Below are 22,089 nucleotides of genomic sequence, written 5' to 3'. Positions count from 1 at the left end.
TCCCTTAGAAATGAGTCACAAGGAAAAATCCTGCTCCAAATGAGCAAAGCAAATGGCTTGCAGCTAAATCACCACTGAACAGTGGGAGAACATCATCCTCAGGGGCTCACCTCCCACTTTGCTCATTGATCTGGTGCCTCTGGGACACCTGGGCTACACTCAAAAGGCAGAGAAATCCCAACAAAGCTTTAGCACTTGTAGAATTTGCAGCATTTATTTGCAGCCTTTCAGTTTTCCTTCCTTTGCTTCTGTAGGAGATGACAAGGGCAGGAAGGAGATCTGTCCTGCCAGAGAACGTGCCAAACAGCTGCCTGAACTCAATGGAAAGTCTCCAAAAAGAAGTTTTTTTCATGCTGCTGTTGACTGCAGTGCAGGTGGGTTGGGCAGCTCAGAGCAACTGCAGCAAAAAGAGTACAAGAGGCACAGTTTTGGGAATCAGAAAAAGTCACCAAACTCTGTGAGGAAGGAAACAAAGCACTAGCACAGGAACTTGGAGGTATATTTAACCATGTTTATTTAACGATGTACGCACAGGGGTTTGCTAGCTGGCTTGGTGTTAGGGAAATCCTGCATGAAGAGGAGTTTTTTGAGTGTGAACAAATGTGGTTAGCAGCTCAAAACTCAGCTTCCCCTAAGCCCTGCACCGCTGTTTCCTCCCAGCTCAAGTTACCTGCTCCTGCAGAAAAAAAAACCACAGACAGAGCAGCACTATAAATTTCCATTTCAGCAGCAATGGCAGGACCCTCATTGGAGCAGAGGCACAGGCAGCATGCTCCTAGTTAAAAGGATGCAAACCAGTGAGATGAGCAGTGACACTGGCCCAGATCCATCTGCTCTGCTTATGTATCCCAATCCCAAGGCGAGGGGCTGAGGCATGTGGAGATGGCTCTCTCTGTGTGTAACACTAACCAGTCCCGAAGCTGGGGCTCACATGGCAGCCTCCCAAATCCCAGCAAGCCCACTGCATCCTCCAAGAGGCAGCAAGGACTGCCAGACGTGATTCAGCCTCAGCACACTCCAGTTTTCCTGTGTCTCTTGCATTAACAGCAAGGAGCACTCATGAGAGTGTTGGTCTCAGTCTGGCTCCTTCCAGTCTCATTTCTTTCCCTATCTCCCCTCCCAGGAGGAACAGGTATACTGAAAATCATCTCTTCCTCCCATCCATCCAGTCTTTCTGCTGCTAAGAAATTCCACTGAGGATTGAGCCTTTTCTCTGCAACTTTATTTGCCAGCTGTAGGGTTTTCACGGCGTTATTTGTATTCCAGTCCCGATTTCAATTACCTGGCTAACCTTTTCAATTTTCACAGAGAGTGAGAATCAGAAAACAGCAGGTCCTTTATTACAGCTCACACGGGCAAGGAATGCTTCACCCCCCGTTCCCTCCCCCATGTTTGCAGGAGAGCTCTGTCAAATTCAAACAAACTCATTGATAATAACTTGTCTATTTACTTATGCTTTGCTGGCTGTTAAATATTCTGGTCCTTTCTGCAGACCTCTCTTCCATCCCCCTTTTGGCTTGAACATACTGTATTTTACACCATTTTTGAAAGGCAAGGAGAAACAATCTTAAGCCTTCAGCCTGATGCTTGACTCCAGTGGGAAATCTCACCGAGGTCAAAGAGTGGAGAAGTTAAAAGCCTTGTGCTTTGAGAGGGGCTGTTTGCTGATCTTTGATGAACAAGTCATGGTAGTGGTCAGTCTTTATGTCCACATCTCAGAGCACTTCCCAGCAGAGGCTCAGGGCACTGGAGGAGTTCCCTCAATCGAGGAATCAGGTCAGGCACAGGACATCACTCTGCTGATCCCAAAGCCACTGCTCTACCATCAAATTCTGCTGGCCAGAGCTGCCACTTTTTTTTGCCTTTCTCAATTTTCCATATCACATCCCTCCTCTTATCTCCTTTATTATCCTGGGCTCTTGATCTAGCAATCATTTCCATGCCTGTGCCCTGTCTGCCCCATCACTCAGCCATCCAGATCCTAAAAATGGTTTATGTGATTGGGAAGGGGAGAGGATTCAATGCAAAAGACCTGTTCCTTAGCAACACCTACCCATCTTTCTTCTTTTGTTATTTCCAGCTCATTATCTTTGCCCATGTTCAACTCCAAATTAACTTAATTACAGGCAGATTTCATATCTCCCTAAACCAGAAGGGGCACTTGTAAAACATCCCTCCAGTCAATAGTAAATGAGGGCCTTGGCCTATTCTAAGTAGGATTTGGGAAAGGCAGCTCAGCTGTGCCTGTCTGCTCCCTCCTGGTTGCTCCCAGCTCCTGATGTTCTTCTGAGCTGCTTTCAGCCAGGCATTTCACCTCTCCCTTTTGCAGCCTGTCCAAGTGCACCTCAACCCCAGAGCTGCACCGCAGATGTCGGGATAAATCACCAGAATGCTTCTCTGATGCAGATGCCAAGGGCACTGCAACCTTTCCACCTCCTATTTCCATGTTCTGACAGGGAAAAGTGCCTCAGTTCAAAGTCTGTCGTTGGAATCTGTCCTGGGTACAAATCTGACCTAAATCTGAGCCAGAATGAGTCTGAATATTGGATGTACTCGGTCCAGGATGACCTCTGATTGCTTACACAAGTGGTAGGTCAAAGATCTCTCTTGGTTAATGCAGCTCTGGTTGCCCAAAAGTTGTACACCAATGATAGATCTCTCCTTGAAAATCCCCTCAGAAATAAAAACACACCAACTGATCTAGATCCAGGGCAACCCTTCATACCATATCCTCTCCTTAGCCTGTGATACCAGGTTTCCTTTGGAAATATCAGAGGAAGGATCCTCTAGCAGTTGACAGATTCCTCACCTTCTCACAGATAAATAGCATTGCTGCATTGCTGTATCTCACCTTTCACAGAAGTTCTCCACTGGCAGAGGAAATACCTTATTCCTTCTGTTGGAGGTCTAGTAGCTCTCACCCAGCCAGGACACCTCTTCCTGAATCCACCAGGTGATTCCTCACTGGGGGATGCTGGGTGCTGTACTGAGGATGAGGAGGGATCTGTGTTCACACAATGAGGAAAGGGTTGTCAGAGAGAGACACCAAAAGTGTGTTGAGAGCATCTGAAACACCAGGAAACCCTCTATAAAGGCATAGGGGCAGCTAAACTCCCACCAGCAATAGAAAAGGCAGAGAGGGATCTGTGTCAGTTTTAGAGGAACTGAGAGATGTAATTCCACCATCAGAAGAGGACAGTTATGGTTTGTGGAAAGGAAACCTGAGCAATGGTGCAGATGGTTTCTCCTCATTCAGGTGAGCGCTTCTTTCTCAGCAGTTTGCCACCCTGGAAAGTAGAGCCAGAGGTTAAATTGGGATGGATTTCCCCCTCACCCTGCAGAGGTAGAGCTGGAAATCATGCAGGATCCTGGGGTGAAGTACCTCAAACACAGGCAGCAGAATTTCATTTGCAGAATGAAATCCACCCTGCCCCAAAAGCTTCAGGTTCTTCTCTTTCTCTTTTGCCCCTTTCTTGCTCACCACTTCAGTCTGCAGGGAGAGAAGCCATAGGTAGAATATTTCCTCTTTACTTCATGAGAACATTTTCAGAATTTCCTGCCTCAGCTGAACCACGTTGCATTTACCAGCCCAGCAGGAGCCTATTTCCAACGCCTGTGCTTATGCTGGAAAGGTCTGAGGAAGGCAAGGAGCGAATATCTGCCCTGAAAACCAAACCTGTGGCCTCTAAAGAGCATTTGTACACACTTTGCCAGATTTACAGCCCAAGAACACCAGTCAGAGCCACTGGAGGTCAGTCTTGTGCCATGGAAATCTGTGTGGCACTGAGCACTGGAATGCCCTGTGATTCCCACAAGCCTTGGATGCTCAGCCTGGGTTTGTAGGTACAAAAAACACCCCAAGGGAAAACCTGTTCCAGCTCCCCTGGTGTTGATCTATGATGCAGAGGTTCTTCATGTTTCTATTTCTGCTTTTCCCTGCTCCACAGTCCCCAGTCTGTCTCAGCCAGAGAGATTCACATGTGTTCAGTCAGCCCAGGCTCACAGAAAGCCAGGCTGCCCCTCAGCTCCCAGCCAGTGGTGGCACAGATGGTGAGTCAGGCTTGACCACCTCCTCTAAACCGACCCAAAAAATACTCTTGTTTTGGGACAATTCTCAGTCTTTTCTTTCACAGGGCATGGCAGAATAATTATATCCAAGTTGCACACACTCTGGATGAGAAATCAGAATATGGATTAATGACAAAACAAGTACAAGCTCAGATATATGTAATTCAGAGCCACATTCCTTGCCAGTGCTGATAACAAAGAATTCCTACACAGAATCCCATTCGAAGAGCCACTTCCTCACACCCCTTCTGTGAGACCCTCCAAGAAGGGCTCAACAAATATTTAATTGGAAACAAAAACCTTCAGCTAAACATTTTGGTATAACAGATTTTCCTACCTAAAAAATAAAAAAAAAAGAAAAAGAAAAAGAAAAAGAAAAAGAAAAAGAAAAAGAAGAAAAAGAAAAAGAAAAGGAAAAATCCATGTTTTTACTACAAGATCCCACAGGTGCCAGTGATGAAAACCCAAGTCTTGCTGCACCAAGTAAAGTCAGCTCGTAGTAAATCTTATGCTTGTATAAAAATATTCATCAGTATGGTCTACCTAGATAATGGAGACTGAAATATTTGGTTGTGATTTGTTCAGGTTACTATCCCACACATATTCCTGTGGCTAGCACAGGTCTTTCCCATGAGAATTCTTTTTGTGTTTTATAAATAAAGATAAAGTTTGGATGTTATTAAAAACAGTGTCCCAAGATCTGGACGGTGCAGGCCTGGCCAATCAGGCCTAGGGGGAGGTTTCTAACTGACCAATCTGGGCGACCTCTGAAAACTCTATATATATGATGAAATCAAAACAATAAAGGTCTTTCCTTCTTGCCACTGAGAACTGAGTTCTTTACTCTGCTAGCTGCTCAACAGCGACATATTCCTTATTTCACCTTCAGGGTAACTTAATCTTTCTCTCCAGATCAAGGATGGCAAAGCTCTCCTCTGCCCTGTCTGCAGCCAGGCCACATCTGGAGAGCAGCATCCACATCATCCACACTCATTCACTGAAGCTCAAGGCTGCAATGAGAGCCAGCACTGAGCAAACCCTCTGCTGGCCCCTGCTACAAACAGCCTTGAGCACAGACTTCTTCTGCTTTGCTGTAACAATTAAAGAGCCATTCCTTTTCTGCTGTTTTTCCAGCACAGCAATAGAAATATTGATCTCCACCACTGGCTTCTTTCCTGTCGATGCTCAGTTATCCTTTGGTGTTAAACAAACTACAATTATGCATTCTAAATAACCAGAAAATCACAAGGGCCTGAGTACCTTCTGCTCTCTTACCTCTTATTCCATTAGCATTCCTGTCTGCATGGCCTTGGGCATTCCTCATCACTGCATGAAGGGAAAGGCAGTGTCCATCTCTCTGTCCCATGTCACCTCTGCATGCAGAGCTGAAACAGCCTTAGTGAGGAACAAAACACTAACCTCTGTCATTCTGCCTTCCTCTCATTTTCCTTCCATTTTCCTTCTTCTCACAAGCCCCACATTTTCATTCCTTTTTGGTCTCTTTTTTTTTCTTTTTGTGGTGGTGGTGGTGAGTTTTCCTGCCTCCCACATCCTTTGGTGCAACATTTGTGCTGTGAGCTACAGCAGATAACACGAAAGGTTTCCACCTGGCTGTTTGGGAGATTTGCAAATGATGGTTCCTTACCACTTTCTTATGGGGTATTTATTTTCCTGTGAATTTTCTGTACCTTCACAGATGGGACAAAACCATTTACCACTGTCAATAAGCCACAGTAGCTAAACCCTTGTTTATTGCCAGGCTGGGCCAACTGTGGAATTTAAGTGTGCTAAGGACAAAAGGTTTGAACCATGGATATATTTAGCTGTTCACATTTAAAGAAGGACTGGGAAGAAAGGAAGAGTTTAGGAAGCACCGAAGTAAAAAATAGCTGTATGGAAGCAGGACAGCTGCAAGTCTCTGTGACCAGGACCCAACTTCATCCATTTTGCCTCATTTACTCCACTGATCTGCCCAGAAAATTTTGGAGTCAAGATTTGCTCAGCCTTCCTAAGACCATCTCTCTCTCTCTTTCTCTGCCCTTGCTCTCCAGAGCTGCAGGCTGAGTCCTGTTCATGACCCAGTGATGAACTTCTGCCCTGGGCATCACTGGATAAAAAAATCCCTTTGTTGAAACACTCAGGGCTACTGGTGCATCACTCTTCAGTGATGCTCTGAGGGAAACTGTGCTTGTTTTAGAAATGATAAAACAAAAAAGCTCATGGATTCTGAGAGGTTTTGTTAGTTTGACTCTGGCAGAAGCAGCTTTTCAATCCATTTATCAAGCTGCTTGCAGCTCCCATTTCAGGGCTGATGAAGATATAATAAACAGTAAGCCAAAAAAAAAAGTCCTTTGAAAGGTGCACCCAGAGCAGTTTAATAAATAAAAGATCAGGAGCAGAAGGGGGAAGGGAAAGAAAAATCATCAGTGCAAGTTTCGACTTTCCTCTGCTGTCCATTTTATAGCATAAATTTAAATAAATGAATGATGCAGGTTGGTGGAATCACTCTTTCATTCTCAAACACCCTCTCTAAAAGTTTCTGCTTGTGAATTCATCTTCCTACAATGCCTCACTGGCTCAGGTTTTGCCAGCTACCCTCCAAACTGCCAGTCCAAAATTTTTAAACATATCCATCAGACTCTGCAGAACCCAGAGCTTCTTTAAAAAAGCACCTGCAGTCCTGCTGGATGAACACTCTTTATGGAAACTCCAGTGCAATAAACCTCAACACTGCTGGGCAGCTGGATGCCAGCGAGCTCAGGTGATCTCAGGTTTTATGCTGCTCCCTTCCCTCTGCCTACACAGAGGTGACCTTGGAGTTTGCACTAAGCTTTAATCTTCCACAGAGGAGACTTTGCTCCTGCAGAGATCCCTGGAGGTCTCAGTGCTGTTTTAGCTGTCAGTTGTTTCTCTGGGTACAAGGACAGCCTTTGCTCACATGGGGATTAAGTGTCATTTGCCATTTTCTCTTTTCCATTTGGATTTGTGGATATGAGGCAAGCTGGGGAGTCTTCTCAGTCCCTTGCTGGGTATTTTGTCCATTGATATGCATATGGCAATGAAGTTATTGCATGTCTTCCTGGTACAATTTTGGTCATCAAGACCTGATGGACATTCAGGCTGGAAGTCAAGGTTTGAGTTTCAGTATTCTTCTTCCAGAAGCTGCCACCTCATTCCTTTGAATTGTAGGAATTTTTCTCCAGGTCTAATTCTGTCTTCAGATGGTTTGGGTTAAGGCTCATGGACTTCAGCAGATATCATAACGATCCTGTTTGCAACAGAGAAAATAAAGAGGGAGTTTCAGACAGAAAAAAATAGTGACAGATGAGACATGGTGAAATAATCAGAGGAAAGTGGCAAGAAAAAGACAAGCCCAGAGGAATAAAGAGAAGAATAGAAAAGGAAAGAGAGAATTTTTTTTTAAAATAGAAATTATTAAAGAACTGAAACGAGAATAAGGATGAAAGAAGAGAGAAAGGGGGAAGTAGAAGAAATGGTGAAAACAAAAGAAAAGGCCCAGAAATATGCACAAAGCAAAATACATGCTGGTTTTCATTTTTCATTAATACTTCACCAGATGGAGACGGTATCAACAATAATAGAACCTCAGAGCTGCAGAACAATAGGTGAAATAATTCAAGCACCACTTTCAGATTAAAAAACAGTGAAGGGAGTTTGATTTATTTCCCAGTTTTTCTTTCCTTCTCTATATATAGAAAATAACCTCATTCGCTTACTCAACTTCTGTGCCTCATCACCACAAAAATATAAATAAAAGAATGAAACCACCCTTCAGTGCAGACAGAAAATAAATCAGAGACCTCAGTGCTTTTTCATTGTTGCAGCTGGGTCCTGTCTTCACATTTATTTATCTTTAAATTTCTCCTTGCACTCCAGAGACCATATCCCATAAAATGCTGGGTTAACAAGTTAACCATGAATAATTCATGAGATAATTATAAAACATTTACACTAGAACATTATTATCTTGCAACTAAAAAAACCCCAAATACTTAATGTCCTCCAACGTTGATGGCAAACCTCTTGTGACTGCAATGTTCTTTACCACTAAAATTAAATGGAATTAATCTTCGATTTCCTTTGGTGCCTACTAGCAGAGAATCAGAGGCAAAAAAACACCCCCAGGTGATATGGAAACACAAAAATATATAAATATATACATATATTCTGTGTGTGAGTGTTTGCACACACGTATATATGGGATTCTGAAACAAGCTCTCAGAGGAGATGCAATTTTAGTCTTCCTGCCCCAAAGAGGCTCTGAGGCAGGAGGGACATGAGCTTTTATACTGCAGGGATTGATTCAGAGCTCACATGGAGAGGACAAACACAAATCTGCAGCACTCTGTGCTGTACAAGTGCTTACGAGGTTTTCCTTCTCATCCCTTTCCACTGCACAAGTGGTCTTTGGTCAGATTTTGTTCCCAAAGTAAGCCTAGAGCTTACTCTGAAATTAAAATAATAATAAATTTCAGTTTATTATTATTATTCTTGGTGTTACCAAGATAAGGATTTGGCCTTGTACACACACCCAAAATTAAGGCTGTCACACATGTGGCTCTAAAGCTCCTACAAGAACATCACCAATAATGCAAATCCCTCACACAACCAGCATGACAGTCCATTAGGACTCCTGCAGCTCTACTCTGCATAAAAGCTCCTCTGCCGCCTTCCCTCTGGACAGGAGGCTGGAGAAGTGTCGGGAAAATTCTCCAGCCATCCTTCACCGAGTGCTGGTGATCCCAAATCGCCACAATCCACCCGAGGGATTTCATGAGCACACAGAGGAGCCTTGGGGAGGTTCTTGCTTCTCTCATGAGAACACAGAGGAACCTCAAGAAGGTTCTAGCAGCTCTCAGCCTGTTGCTAGAGACACTCAGGTTAATCAGCAATAACTTCTCCTCTCCCTCAGGAACTCAGAGACACACTAAGGCATATCTCCTCTAGAGAACTCTCTCTGTGAACATGGTTCCTGCCACCAAACCCTGGGCTGGCACAGACAGCTCGAGATGCAGCCCTTGGGGGAGCCCAGGGTAGAGGAAGAAACTCCCTCAGGGAAAAAGCAGGAAAGCAACACTCTTTCTTGCTCCTCTTTGAATGCAGTCAGTCCACACAGAAAACTATCTGTGCTTTCTCAGGCACATTTGCACCCAGGCTGAGACACTTGGAGCTTTTCTGCATGGAACAGGAGGCCAAGGGCTCCTTTTCCTCACACAATTATTAAGAGGTCACTTTAGGGAACAGAGCAGCTACATCTGCCTGATAGCCAAGAGCGGGGGCTGGAAGCACCCTCTGCATGTTCCCAATTCCAACTATCCCTGGAGATTTGGCACTAAGCTGATGGTCAACAAAACTACCCAGAGCCTGAGGCATTACAGTTTGATTTGACGATGCACACCTTTGTTAAAGGATTAGGAGGACTCTATCATTGTGACGTTTGAATTCTAATTGAAAACCACTCTCTCCCATGCACATTACCGGTCTGGGACATGGCAGGAGAGGTGTGTGTGTCTGTGAGGGTTGTGTGTGAGTCTAGCATCTCTTTTGGGGCAGCAAAGGGGTTCACAGCTCCAAAGAACCATGTCTACCTCCCATCACACACCAGCCCAGCAAACATCATGGCATTTTACAAATCTGATGGATACAGTGAGGAACTGGGGTTGGAATTTCAATCATCTCTGCAGAGCCCATTTAGAAATCTGTCTGCTGTATGTGAGTGTCAACAAACACTCGTGAAATTTCATTGCTGCATCAATTTGCAAAATAGAAAAAATGCTTCATGAACAGCAATATAGTCCTGAGTATACTGCTGCCAGCAGCTGCCCTCTGGGGTGATTCTTGTAATTTGCTGTATTTCGCTCAGCAAGATGTCATTTATCATGAAGACTATCATCAATATATGAGCTGAGGATGAACAGTTGAGAAGGTCTGTTATCCCCAACCCTGAAGCACAGAAGAGTTTTGTTTTGGATATTCTCTGGGTACCTAACTCAGCTACATGGCACAGGGATCTACAGCCAAGAGAGAGGTGAGGCTTGGATTACCACACTCTCCTGCCATGGATGGAGGGATGTAATCCCAATACCTAACTCTGAGCCCATCACTGGCCCTCTAAATGCTCAAGAGTTCCATTCCTGAGCATTCCTTCTCAGTGTTCCTGTCACAGCACAGTGCTGGCATTAGGAAAGCAACAAAACTCTCTGTGAATGGCTGTTTAGGCTGTCTGTGTGATCCTGCAGCTAAAAACCACTAATCATGGTGCTAGACCTTGCCCAAGTCCCTCTCAAATATGTTTTCTTCAAAGGAATTACTGTCTCAGAGAAGAGTTAATGTCAGCAGGTAGGTAGAGGAGGGGACCAGAATGAGACAATCTTGACTGATCTTACAGAATTTTTACCAACAGGTCAAAATTAACCAACAGGTAAAATTACCAACAGGTAAAAATTAAGGTTAACTCAGTGTTAAACCAGCTGGTCAGGGATGCTGCAGAACCCTTCAGCTCATTCTTCAGAGCCACAGAGCCCCAGCTAATGCCCGAGGACAATGGCAGTACAGGGGATGTGTTTAACCCAGGCATTTGCTCCTGTTCTCCCTGAATGCCTCTCTCTTATATCTGAGACAATTTGAGTAGGAAAACTTCTCAGGGAAAAGAGCTGAAGGCTGCAACATTCATTTCTCTCTGTAAGGACAAAGGAAGGATGGAGTCCAAGCTGTTTCTCCTCAAATCACGGATCAATCAAGCAACTCTGGTGATGTCACTATCCCTGGCACTGGGACCTAATTTAAAATTACCTCAAATCTGAAAGATTGATTTTCACCATCAGCATTTAATGTCTGCTGTATCTTTCTTTTCCCAGCAGAAAAGAAAAAAAGAAAGGAGGAGAGGGAGGGGGAGAAGGAGATGGTTGGGATTCAACTGCAATTTAGCATTCATTTGCATTTTTAAATTAGTTAAGCTGTGGACCGTTGCAAAGCAATGACAGAGAATTTTTGTAATAATTAGTCTGCTGGGAGTGTAGAAATGGCTATACAGGCAAGTTGCACTGAAAGAGGAAGCAATATCCCAATGCTCAAACTGGGATTTGCACAGACAAATTTACTCTCCCTCATATGGGGCCAGATCCAGCTCAGCAGACACAGAGCTTCAGCTCAGACAACTTCATCTGCACTAGACACTGGCTGCAGCCAGTGGAAGAGAGAGGGGTGTTTTCAGACTATGATTCATCTTACCCTAATGTAAAAATCTAAATCAGACCAGATGATTAGATACCTGGAGTGAGGTGAGAGCAATCTCACTGCTGTTGTTTACAATATCATCTTAAATTCTTCAGCCTCTTGGTGTGTGTCAGCCTCTCCTCAGTGGGCTCCACACATCTGACCTGTTCTCCCTTCCTTCTGCAGTCCCAACCACAATTCTCTTGGTGCCTGTAAGGAGATTTATCCCTCTCCTAAATCCAGTGAGAAGTCATTGTTACTTCAGATGTCACAGTAAGTGCTCAGGGAAGGGGGAAAGGGAGGATCAGGATGAGAATGACCTAAAGGACCCCCTGTTTTGCCACAGGGACTTAGTCTCCCTTAGCTCACACAGGAACACAACAGCATTTCACTGCACAGTGGAAGTTGCTGCATATTCAGCAACCTGAGTCACTGATTCTGCAATGCATCTCACGCTGCTTGTTTGAGATGGGTGAAAATATTGTAATGCCTCCTTCCCTGGATGGCAGAACATGGCAGCACTAATGCTCACTGTGCTCAGCAAGGGGAAGACACCACTCATGACTGAGCATGGCTTTAGAAATTCTGCACACCAGAGCATCCTGAAAGAGATCTCCATCACCCATTAGATGTTCCTGCCTCGCATCATTTTGCTGTCCTTTGCTTGCCCTGCTCCAAGAGCTGGCATCTGTTTCTCAGTGTGACTGCTACTTCTTGCTTAAATTGTCCCTCTGGGTGAACTGAAGCACAAGGAACATTCAGTGAATTTCCTGAAATCCTTCCCTGTGATCTGAAACATCCACCCTCAGTGCATTTGTGTTTATCCAGCTTCACCACTGCTTTGTTCAAAAATGTGAACCCATCCTTCTCTCCAAATGCTGCAGCAGCCTAGTAGTCCCAGAGCCATGGAATGGCTTATTTTCTCTCAGATATAATATGGGGTTACAGAGCACCAACATTTTACAGACACTTAGTCAATAATGGTGTGCCATGTGCATATATATAAGAAACAGCATTTTTTAAAAATTTTCTCTTAATGTTTTCTTCCAAAGGGGTCCCTATGACTTGAAAGTCATTCTACCTGCATTGAATTCATTAACTCTGTGGCCACAAAATAGACACCCTATTTTTCTGACATCAAAGTGAGTGCAACTGGATTTCCCTGAAGGAACCTGAACCTTTACAGTTTTATTACCTTGTCATTCCGAGTTTTCAGAGGTATCAATCACAAAAGTACATTTTGTTTCAGCTCGGACTTAGGTGTTTTGATCCAAACTACATCTTTTGAGGACAGAAGAGTCAGAAGAAGATGAAAGCTGAAATAAATAAATGGTTCCACTTATATCATGGATACCAAGAGCAAAATATGCTCTGTTTCACATTTGTTAGTCACTTGTTTAATTTTTGGGGCTGGCATAAGTTTCTTGCTTGCTCACCTGTCATTTTGTCATATGTCCAAGTAGAGGTGCAAGTAAACAATTCCTAGGAATCTCTGTGCATTTTCCTTTATTCCCATATTCTTACTTTCTTCTCTGGCAGAGAGCAGTTGTGAGGTTTGTGCTTTACAGCTGTTGTGAAGGCTCTGGAAAGGTTTTTTTAGGCAGAATACAGGGGTACATGAAGCAAATCTTCAAGAGTGAAAAGAGCCAGAAAGGAGATAAGAGAAGGAGCTTCACTGTACCAGTGCTGAAGACAGATGTGCATTATAACCTCTCTTCCCGAAAGACTGAATTATAAGAAAGCTTTTCTGAAACATCTCCACCCATCCAAAGGCTGCTGGAGTAGATCCATGAGCTGTTTCCTTGCCGAGCATCTCCTTTTGTTCCCAGTGTGGTGCTGCAGCAGGGCAGAGAGCCTGGAGGGGCACCAGGGAGATACCCAGTGCCCTCTGACGTGTCCTTAGACCCTCACCCGCTGAGGCACAGTAGTCTATAATGATGTTTTTCTGGATATTTCCATGTGTGTAACGAGCTGTTCAGCTACCCCGCTGTCCCACAAAGTACTTTTCCATAGAAATAAGATCCAGTAAAACCTGTACCTTTAGACAACCCCCCACTCTGCCCTAGCCCCAGTCTCTCTGTTTTACAAAATAAAGGCTTCAGTGTTCATTCTCCTGAGTTTCACTGTGTTATCTGTGCTATCTGTGATTGTCTTGGAAACCCAGCTCACCCTGAGGCCAGCTATTATCATCTTTCAGCATAACAAAAGCCTTTATTGTCCCACTATTTCACATGCATTCTGTCAAGACACCCAGATGAATGAGTTACCAGGGGGTAAGTTTGGGTATAAATTTACAAGGCCCCTACTCCATCATAATTGTCTGTATTCATATTCTCATTCTTCATGCTCATCCAGATGTACTTGGAAATGATTTGTCCTCAGGAAAAAAAAAAGGGGTTGGTTGCTTTGCATCTGCTCTGTAGAAACAAAGAAAAGGATGTCCTGGGGCTTCTTGAGGAGAAGCTGACATCCTGGGAGGTCACCCACTAACCTTCCCTGGGAACGTGTCCTTCCTTCTGTGGCATCCATCATGTCTATTCCACGTTATTAGAAAATGTTTAGTGCAAATATGAAGCCAGATATTTAGTTTGAAAGAAAATGTACATCCAAGTATCTGAAGTGTTTCAGCTGGAAGAAAATGTTTTAGCAGGGAGAAAATACAGAATGGGGTTTTCTCCACTAAAATTCTTGACACTTCACACATATGAGCAACCATCCACAAAGGATGTGCACTTTACATCACCACAAGACCCTTCTTCCCCAGCTATAACATTTCCCCAGAGATACAACCCAAGAATAGTTGGCAATCTGTATTTTTGCATGTGCCCCAAAGCTTTTGTTAGCCTGACTATGATGGCTCGTGGGCAGGATTTGCTCTCATTCCCAGCTGACAGCCAGGCCAGGAAAATCTCACAGCTTATACAGGCTCCCTGATTCCTTTCCTTATTTAGTGGATTAACTAAGAATCCCACAATGACTCCAATGACTGTTGTGCTCTCAATGAAGCAGCAAATAATTGAAATCACTAAATAGCCATTATAACTGGTAAATAGCAATACAATCCTGGGCAGGCAAATATTAGAGAACTCATCGAACTGAGGGAAGCCAAGTATAATAAAGATCATCTTCAGAGAGATATGCCATGAAGGGCACTTATCTCTCTAAAGCAGTTCAATACAGCCTTCTAACCTGTGGTGCCATTTCATCCTGGATGAGAACAAAACTAAAAAAGTTCCCCAAGACCATCTTGTTCACACACATAACTTACTCAGTGCTTATCTGCCATGTGGGTACACTGATTTTAGTCATCTTCAGCTCACACCAGCAGCCTTGCTTATTTTATTCTTTCTGACTATTCACCCAATCCACCAATGCTGGAATAGCTCTGTAATTGTGAGTGCCATATGGTGCCCTAATTATTGCAGTGCTTGTTGTATTAATGTGTTAGATAACCCAAATGTGGGGAGAGGAGCAACACGGAGACTCAGGCATTTTGAGGGACAGGCTTGCTCAGTGAACATCATTTACTACAAACCACTGCAGGATGCCAAGAGCCACATCCAGAAAATGAAAAAGCCTGGGCATGAGAATACCAAAACCATCTGCCTGGAGTCTCACTGTAGAAATATGACTAGGGTTGGATTTTATTTCTCTTTTAGATTCAATCTTCTTGTGACTAGAGAACACGACTGTAGTTTACAGAAATAGAAAAATATAATGTTATTCAAGAATGTGACATTGTTATTCTAATTCATTAAAAAAAAAAAGGAGGAGGAGAAAAGAGAGGATGATACAAACCCCTTAGGCTGGATTCCCTTTCTGGCTTATACTGACATAGCTATCATGCAGGACTGGAAAAGTCCATATTAACAAGGGAATTAAAATGCACTATTGAATTTGCATTGCTAAAGTAATGCAAGATTTAAGAGGCATAATCATAAAACAGTTTCCCCCCTGCCCAAAGTTCCCCTTTTACATTCATTAACTTGGTCAAACCCTCTCCCTTGTTCAGATTTCACTGATAAAAAATTACTCACCTAAAGGCTTTAGAGAAAGTGTGGGTTTATACCATCGTAGGCGAAAATGAGTTTTGTTCTAAGAGCAATGGGCCTTTTCCACAGTGGTTCTACAATTGTGGATGTTCAAGGGCAGAATGGACAAGCAGCTACAAGAGGAACCCAGGGCAGCTTACTGAGAATCACATTAATCTTAAGAAATCCCGAGCTGACTGTACTCAGGGGGTAGAAATGTTATGGAGGAAGATTAAACAACTTTTTCCTATTCTTATTCTTCACCAGGTGTCTGCTTATGGCCCCTGCTGAAGACCCATTACTGATGCTGCCAGCCTCTTCTGAAGGCTCAAAAATATCCATTTCCCAGTGACCTTACAGACTCAGCTGTACCATGAGCATCTTCTAGACATTGCAAGTCAGATGAGAAAACAGAAGATGGTGAGGATTATTCACCAAAAGGAGCTCTCTGTATTCCTGCTAATGCTCTAAGCAGTAAACAGGGACAAAACACAACAAAAATTACAGACCTGGCCCTTGGCAGAATGATTCTCAAAGCTTTCCCACAAACTGGATGGGCCTTACAAGATGGACAGAACAAATCCCAGTGTGCCGTGCCAAGCTCAGACACTTTGTGGTGGAATGACGATGTGCTCCTACAGGAGTAAAACACCTAATTGACCCATAACCTATCAGTGAAGCAACAGAGAGTAAAATTCCCAGTATAATTGGGTTATAAATCATTCCTTTGATACCAGGACCTAGCAATTTATTTTGAGTATCTGAGTGTTTATTCTGAGAAAATGCAGTGGTTTCGCTATATTTAAACTCTTTGGCTGTTGCTTAGAGGGGAAAAATGACAACTGTGCACAGTGATTTATTTTTCCACTTTACCTGGACTGCAAAGGTGTGAAGACAGAGCTTTTAAAAGCAATCCTTGCAAGGCCCACAGGCACTGTGCAAGTTCTGTCCCTCCTGGCCCAACTTCCTGGCTTTCCCTCAGAACAGCTGGTGATGGGAAATCACCTTCATCCTCTCCACAGTGCCTGTAATAATCTGCTGGCTTTTCACTGCTCTTTGAAGACCATTTTGCCCTCAGACGTTTACCAGAGTCAGTGCCCCACACAGGCAGCCCACACAATAAAAAATTCCCACATGTATTTTCTCCAGTCACAAACTGGATTTATGATTTCTCTATATTATATGAACATTTTCAGATGTGTTTAGGTGCAGTGTGGACACAGAGCTTGGTCAGGGCCAGGTGGGAGGGTCATTCTCCAATATCCTGGTTTGTGAGGCACAGACTTTACTGCCTCACAAGAGGAGCAGAAATGGTTTCTCAATGCAGTTTCTGGAGAAAGTCCCCAAAATTAGCAGCAGGACTGGTGTGACATAAAGAGCAGACCTGAACTGGGGGTGAGGTCTATAATTGTGTGTGAAGGTATTTTGTGACAGTTCTGTTTAAGCAGAGGTTTAGCAAATAAAATTAAAAAACTCCTCCTACCCTCCATGGAAGGATAGAAGCCACCTGCCAACCCTTTCCTGCAAGCACGTGGCCAGGACAGAGAACATGACTGGCATTTTCCTTTTCCTGACACTTATTTCCGCATTCATCCCTCCAGGAAGCAATAGCAGGGCCATCCCTGGATTTCTGCAGCTGTTCATGTCTCTGTCTGTGCCAGAACTGTGACCTCAGTGACAGCAGACAGGAAGCAATACAGGAATATCCTCCCCCTGTCATGGATTTACAAGGACAAAATATCTTCTGTGGTTGGCTTTTCATTAGCAGAATGTACAAAGGGAATTCTGAGGTTCAGGAAGCACCATGAACATATTCAGAGTAGACAAGAGATGCTCCTAACAGACAATGAGGCACTAAAGTCTGTTAAAAGGGAGAGGGAAAGATAAAATTTTGCACCATGCTGTTCTCTTAAGTTATCAAAGGAACTCTGGAAGCACTGGGCTCTAATTGCAAATCTGGTCATGGAAATGTAGCTCCAGGGAAAAAAGGAACTAAGAATTAGAGCTCTTTCTAACTGAGATCATGGAGAACGGGTGAGCAGCAAGGATCTACATGATCACAGTAATCAGAACGGATTAATCATTACTCCCCAGTTTGGGCAGTGCTGCCTAGAACTGTATTTTTAAAGCACATAATCCTCATGGTTTATCTCTTCTGATTAGCCCTTCAAAAGAATATTCATGTAAGTTGGAGCTGAAGCATCTCTGCTGCAGAATTCTGATGACTTAATAGGTCATTATAAATAAATGATTTATCCAAGTGAAATAAGTTCAGCTATTGAGGGCAGGTCAGAGTGACAAGTTACTATGGCATCTCCAACGTAATTTTTACTGTCTCTTAGGTCAGAGAGATCCTGTTTAAATGCAAAAGCTCTTTGTAACTGCAATTTGCAAAACAATGAGAGAAATATGCACAACATGGTTTGCTGATAAAGCAGAATTTTGTCAGAGTAGGACTTTGTTTAAAAGTTTCCCCTGGGGGCACCAGCTGTTTTCTAAAGCACTGCTAAATGACAGAAGAAGATACATTTACACACAATACAGGAAGGGTCAAGAATAAAACCTGGAAACCTTTTACTTGTAAATAACTGCACAAATACAATAAATCTGTGAGCCCACAGGTAGGACACTGATGCTAGAGAGACATTAGCCATCATATAAGCCCCTTTGTCAAGAAGGGAAAGCCTCAGGAGGAGGATATGAGACAGCAGCTATTTTATCCTTTATCAGCACACAACCACCAAAGATGCTGATGTTCACTGCTTACCTTTTCATCCATTACTGAGAATTTTTCCTCCTAATATTGCAAGCTGCAACTGCTTTTTGCAACATTGTGAGTGATGTTTAATGCTTAGATGAAATGAGAGCTGGGGGTAGAGAAGTATTAAATGCAGAGATGGCACTGTTTTAACAGGCTGTCGGCCTTAGCTGTAAGTATGCTATCAAAAATTAGACCAACAAAATCCATCAGGAGAGCAGCAGCTTTGCCAGCAGCTGTTATAAAGGAAATAAGGAATAAGTCAAGGCCAATAACTGCTGTTAGGATTGGACTAATTTGTAGATGGTGGAACCAACAGCACCTATGAAAAAACGTGAAAACACTCACAATATCTTTAACCAGAAAGGGAGGGGGAGCAGAAAGGAAGCCACTTGGACTTGTTTCTTTGCTTGGCCTCCAAGCTGTGGAAAGGAGGTAGGAGAAAAGGGCAACAAGACACGACAGCATATTAAACAACAAGCAATATGTTGGACGCTTTTCTCCCACACCCCTCAAATCTGTGGTGCTGATGGTGCACAAGCCAGGCCACCCTAGATGTGACAGCAAGGAGCCAGCAACTCCAAAGTCAGGGGGCAAGAGGTGTGCATAGCACACAGGGAGGAGAAGGCACAGGGAAAAGGGATGAACATTGACCTGAGCCAAACCAGAACCATTTGCCTGAAGGGCCCTTTGTTCTGATACCATATGTGAGTTCTGATCACATCAGCCAGATCTCCAGGAGAGACAATTCCTTGTACAGCATCAGCAAATCAATCCAGTCTGCAGTTGTGATTAGTGCAAGAGAGAGAAAAATTAAATGCAGTCTGGCCAATTATACACTGAGGAGAAGAGGGAAAACAAACAAAAAGTCTCTGAATCTGAAGGTGTCAACACAAATACAAAAGACTGATAAGCTTGTTTTCTTAATGTGTGACTGTACCTGGTGAGCTCAGGGAATGGGAGTGATTTCTCCAGCAGCTGCTTGCAGGAGGTCAGTGCACAGTGGTCACCCCAAATATTCATGGGAAGGGAGAGCCACAGGGTTCCACCTCTTGGATTTGTTTTCCCATTCTTTTATCTTCAGTGAAGCCTGTGTTGGAAGCCGTTTGGGAAGAGACAAGTGTATTTCTGTCAACGGCTGCAGCATATCCTGTGAAATCCTGTATCCCAAAGTCTCAAAAGCCAGGTCAGAGAGTTTGAGGTTGAACACACTGAGGAAAAACTGGAGGAGATTAACACCCTGTGGACCTATTACAAGGATTGGAAAGCCCCCAGCCTATTTTGTTCTCTCAGTTTGTTCACTTGAGCACAGTTCAGCCCACTCTGCTGTGCAGGAGAACACACACCCCTCAGGACTGCAGCTGCAGTGGAGCCGAGCATCAGTGCAGGCAGGAACAGGGTTGATCCAAAACATCAGTTTTGAGACCTGCACAGCTCTGGGAGTGAAACAAAAGAGACTGCAGAGTAGTCTCTTTTTGCTATTCCTGGAGAAATGAAGTGTTACTGCCCACTGAGACTCTCCCTGTGTTCTGCTGTTCAAATACGATTATTACTCCACCCTCAGCAGTGCTTTCGTGCCTTCTCAGCTCCGAGGTTGCTTTCTCTGCTGTATCTGATCTTGCATCACCACACAATCCACAGGAATTGCTCCAGCCAGACCTCAGCATACCATATAGAACAGACCAGAACTACAAAAAAATCACTACATTCTCCACTTCAGAACAAAGGGGAAGTCTTGTTTTCTAAATAGATTCTTTTCACACTTTTCAATCACTCACTCTGAGCTTCATAAATACCTGCAGGGTCAAAACACTGTCCTCAGGAGCTGGAGCAGTGACCTGGATAAGTGACAGTCAATACAGAGTCCTTTCTTTGGAAGGAATTGCCTCCAGTACAATCTTTTGCTCATTCAGTCTTCTGTCTCCTTCAAGCAAAATCTGCCAGAACTGACTAATTCCAATTTATTTTTTCTTCTTCCTTCTCTTATTTATTTTATTTTGTGTTTTGTCCCAGCATCCCCTCTCAGAGGTGTTTCCCTGGGGAAATTCATGTCCCTTGTACTTTTTGCTCTGTGCGCATAACAGAACATTATCTGCATAATTTACCTTACACCACATGTTGTCTTCCTTCTGGCTAAGTGTTTACCTAAAATAAATATATATCCTCATCATGTACACTGAGAAAAAGAGCCAACAAGCCTGCCCTGTGTGAGAACTTCATCATATCCAAAACTTGAACCAACAAAATGTGTTAGTTCAGTCCTTCAGGTCAAATGTAACTGTAAAGCTGATCCTCCTCCTCCTCCTGCCTCTCTCTGCATTTTTCAATATCTAATGAAATCCCCACAAGCTGAATCCAGATAAAATCTGGAATTGAAACACAGCCCATAGAGCAAGGGATTTCAATGAGATAACTAAAAAAAAACAAACTTCTTCCTTTAACACCTTTTCTCACCTCTCTGCATGGCAGAGTAGGAAACAGCAGCAGATCTATGGGACTGGGAAGGGCAGAAACATTTTCCATGGACTAATTATCATGAGTAAAACACCCATGTCACACGGCAGAGATCTTGCTTCCATTCTTGCTTTCCACAGCTGCCAGCCAGTGCAGCTCACAGTGTGCAGAGGAGCTGACACAGCACTTGGCCATGATTTGAAGTTAAATGTGCAGGGGCTGTTGAGGTCCAGTCACTCCAATCTTCAGCCAGCTTCTCTCACACTCCCTGGAGCATGAGGACAGCACAGTGCTTTGCTGATGCTGCTGGCATTTCTAGGTGTTTATAGCTATGAGCAAGAAAATTTGAGAGAAATAACAAAATATTGAAGCCTGAGGTTTCATAGCAAGTTTGAATCATGGTATATCAGGGCGAAAATGTGTCCTGGATACTGGGAGAATATTTATTTTTACATTAGCATGATTAAAATTTGATATTTCTATGTTTCTGTGTTTCTTCTCATTTTCCCTTATGAAACTTATGATGTTTTCACAAGTGCCCCAGTTTTGTTCCTTAGCACAACACTCTCAGGGTCCCTGTTTTGTGCCACCAGCAGGATCAGAGCCTAAGGCTGGAAGGTACTGGGCCAACTGCATGTGAGGACTGAGTCACAAATTTGCAATAATAAGCAAATTCAAGTACAAGGTTTGGAATTTCCTCCAAACCCCTCACACTTCTACTTTCTATTGACATTTTGGGGTGGGCTGAATTGTCCTTGGAGATTCTAGATATCTCCAAGTGCCATTTCAAGGATCAATTCAGGTTCCTAACCACAGGTGTTTGGTACCACTTCAGATAATCAAGAGTCTCACACTGATCTCCTGGAAGTGCTGGGTCTACAAAAGCCCAATGAGGACATCCCAGATAATTTTGGGAATCTGCAGTAGCATTAAAAGTATAGGCACTATGGATGTCTCCCTAAATTAATCTCTCTCTAGGTTCAGACCAGTCTTTGTGGGGGCCATTGAGTGAATCTCAGGCCAGGGGGCTTTCTTTAGAGAGTCACAGCCACCAACAGATTTGTGCCAAAAACACTGACTCCATGCAGGGCCAGAAGCCCTCCAGATGCTTTGCTGTCCCATCCACAGTATCCCTTCTCAAGTATTCCATGGTGTCTCCTTTCTGATTTCCTTAGACCAATTTACGTTTCATAGAGGAAGAACCTGAGCAAGGCAATGTGAAGTTTGCCTCACTAAGGAGCTAATACTCACTAAGCAGTGGCTAATACCCTGAGGCACTGTCACAAGACTAATGGCCTGTTTTAAAGAGCATCCCTGTCAGGAGGTGCTTTTTTAAAAGGATTCCCAAGGTGCAATTAGGCAGTCCTTGCATCTAAAAATTACAATAAAGGAGCAGAGACCTCCTCGGTCTCAACACACTGAATTTGGATTTTATTGAAGACCTTTGGAGCTGGAAAATGTCACCTGTTGGAGTCAGCTGCAAAGTCCACACATTGAAAAAAAAGAGGCTGTCTCCCTTCCTTGACAGTAATGGTCCTCTGT

The 22,089-nt window shown here is 43.6% G+C and overlaps 1 long non-coding RNA gene across 1 annotated transcript; it reads right to left on the bottom strand.

Moving 5' to 3' along the window:
- Nucleotides 1–3,216: 3,216 nt before the first annotated feature.
- LOC146431291 (uncharacterized) lies at nucleotides 3,217–5,572 on the bottom strand. The gene is made up of 3 exons (XR_014854922.1): nucleotides 5,344–5,572; nucleotides 3,383–3,490; nucleotides 3,217–3,287 (listed from the first exon to the last, which is right to left on the bottom strand). It is a non-coding gene; the product is annotated as an uncharacterized LOC146431291 (long non-coding RNA).
- Between the last annotated feature and the right edge of the window lie 16,517 nt (nucleotides 5,573–22,089).

Source organism: Lichenostomus cassidix, chromosome 13 (assembly GCF_008360975.1).
Source record: "Lichenostomus cassidix isolate B80296 chromosome 13, HeHo_3.0, whole genome shotgun sequence".
Classification (NCBI taxonomy): Eukaryota; Metazoa; Chordata; class Aves; order Passeriformes; family Meliphagidae; genus Lichenostomus; species Lichenostomus cassidix.
Note: the sequence above shows the minus strand (reverse complement) of the source record. Positions and strands in the feature narration are given on the sequence as shown.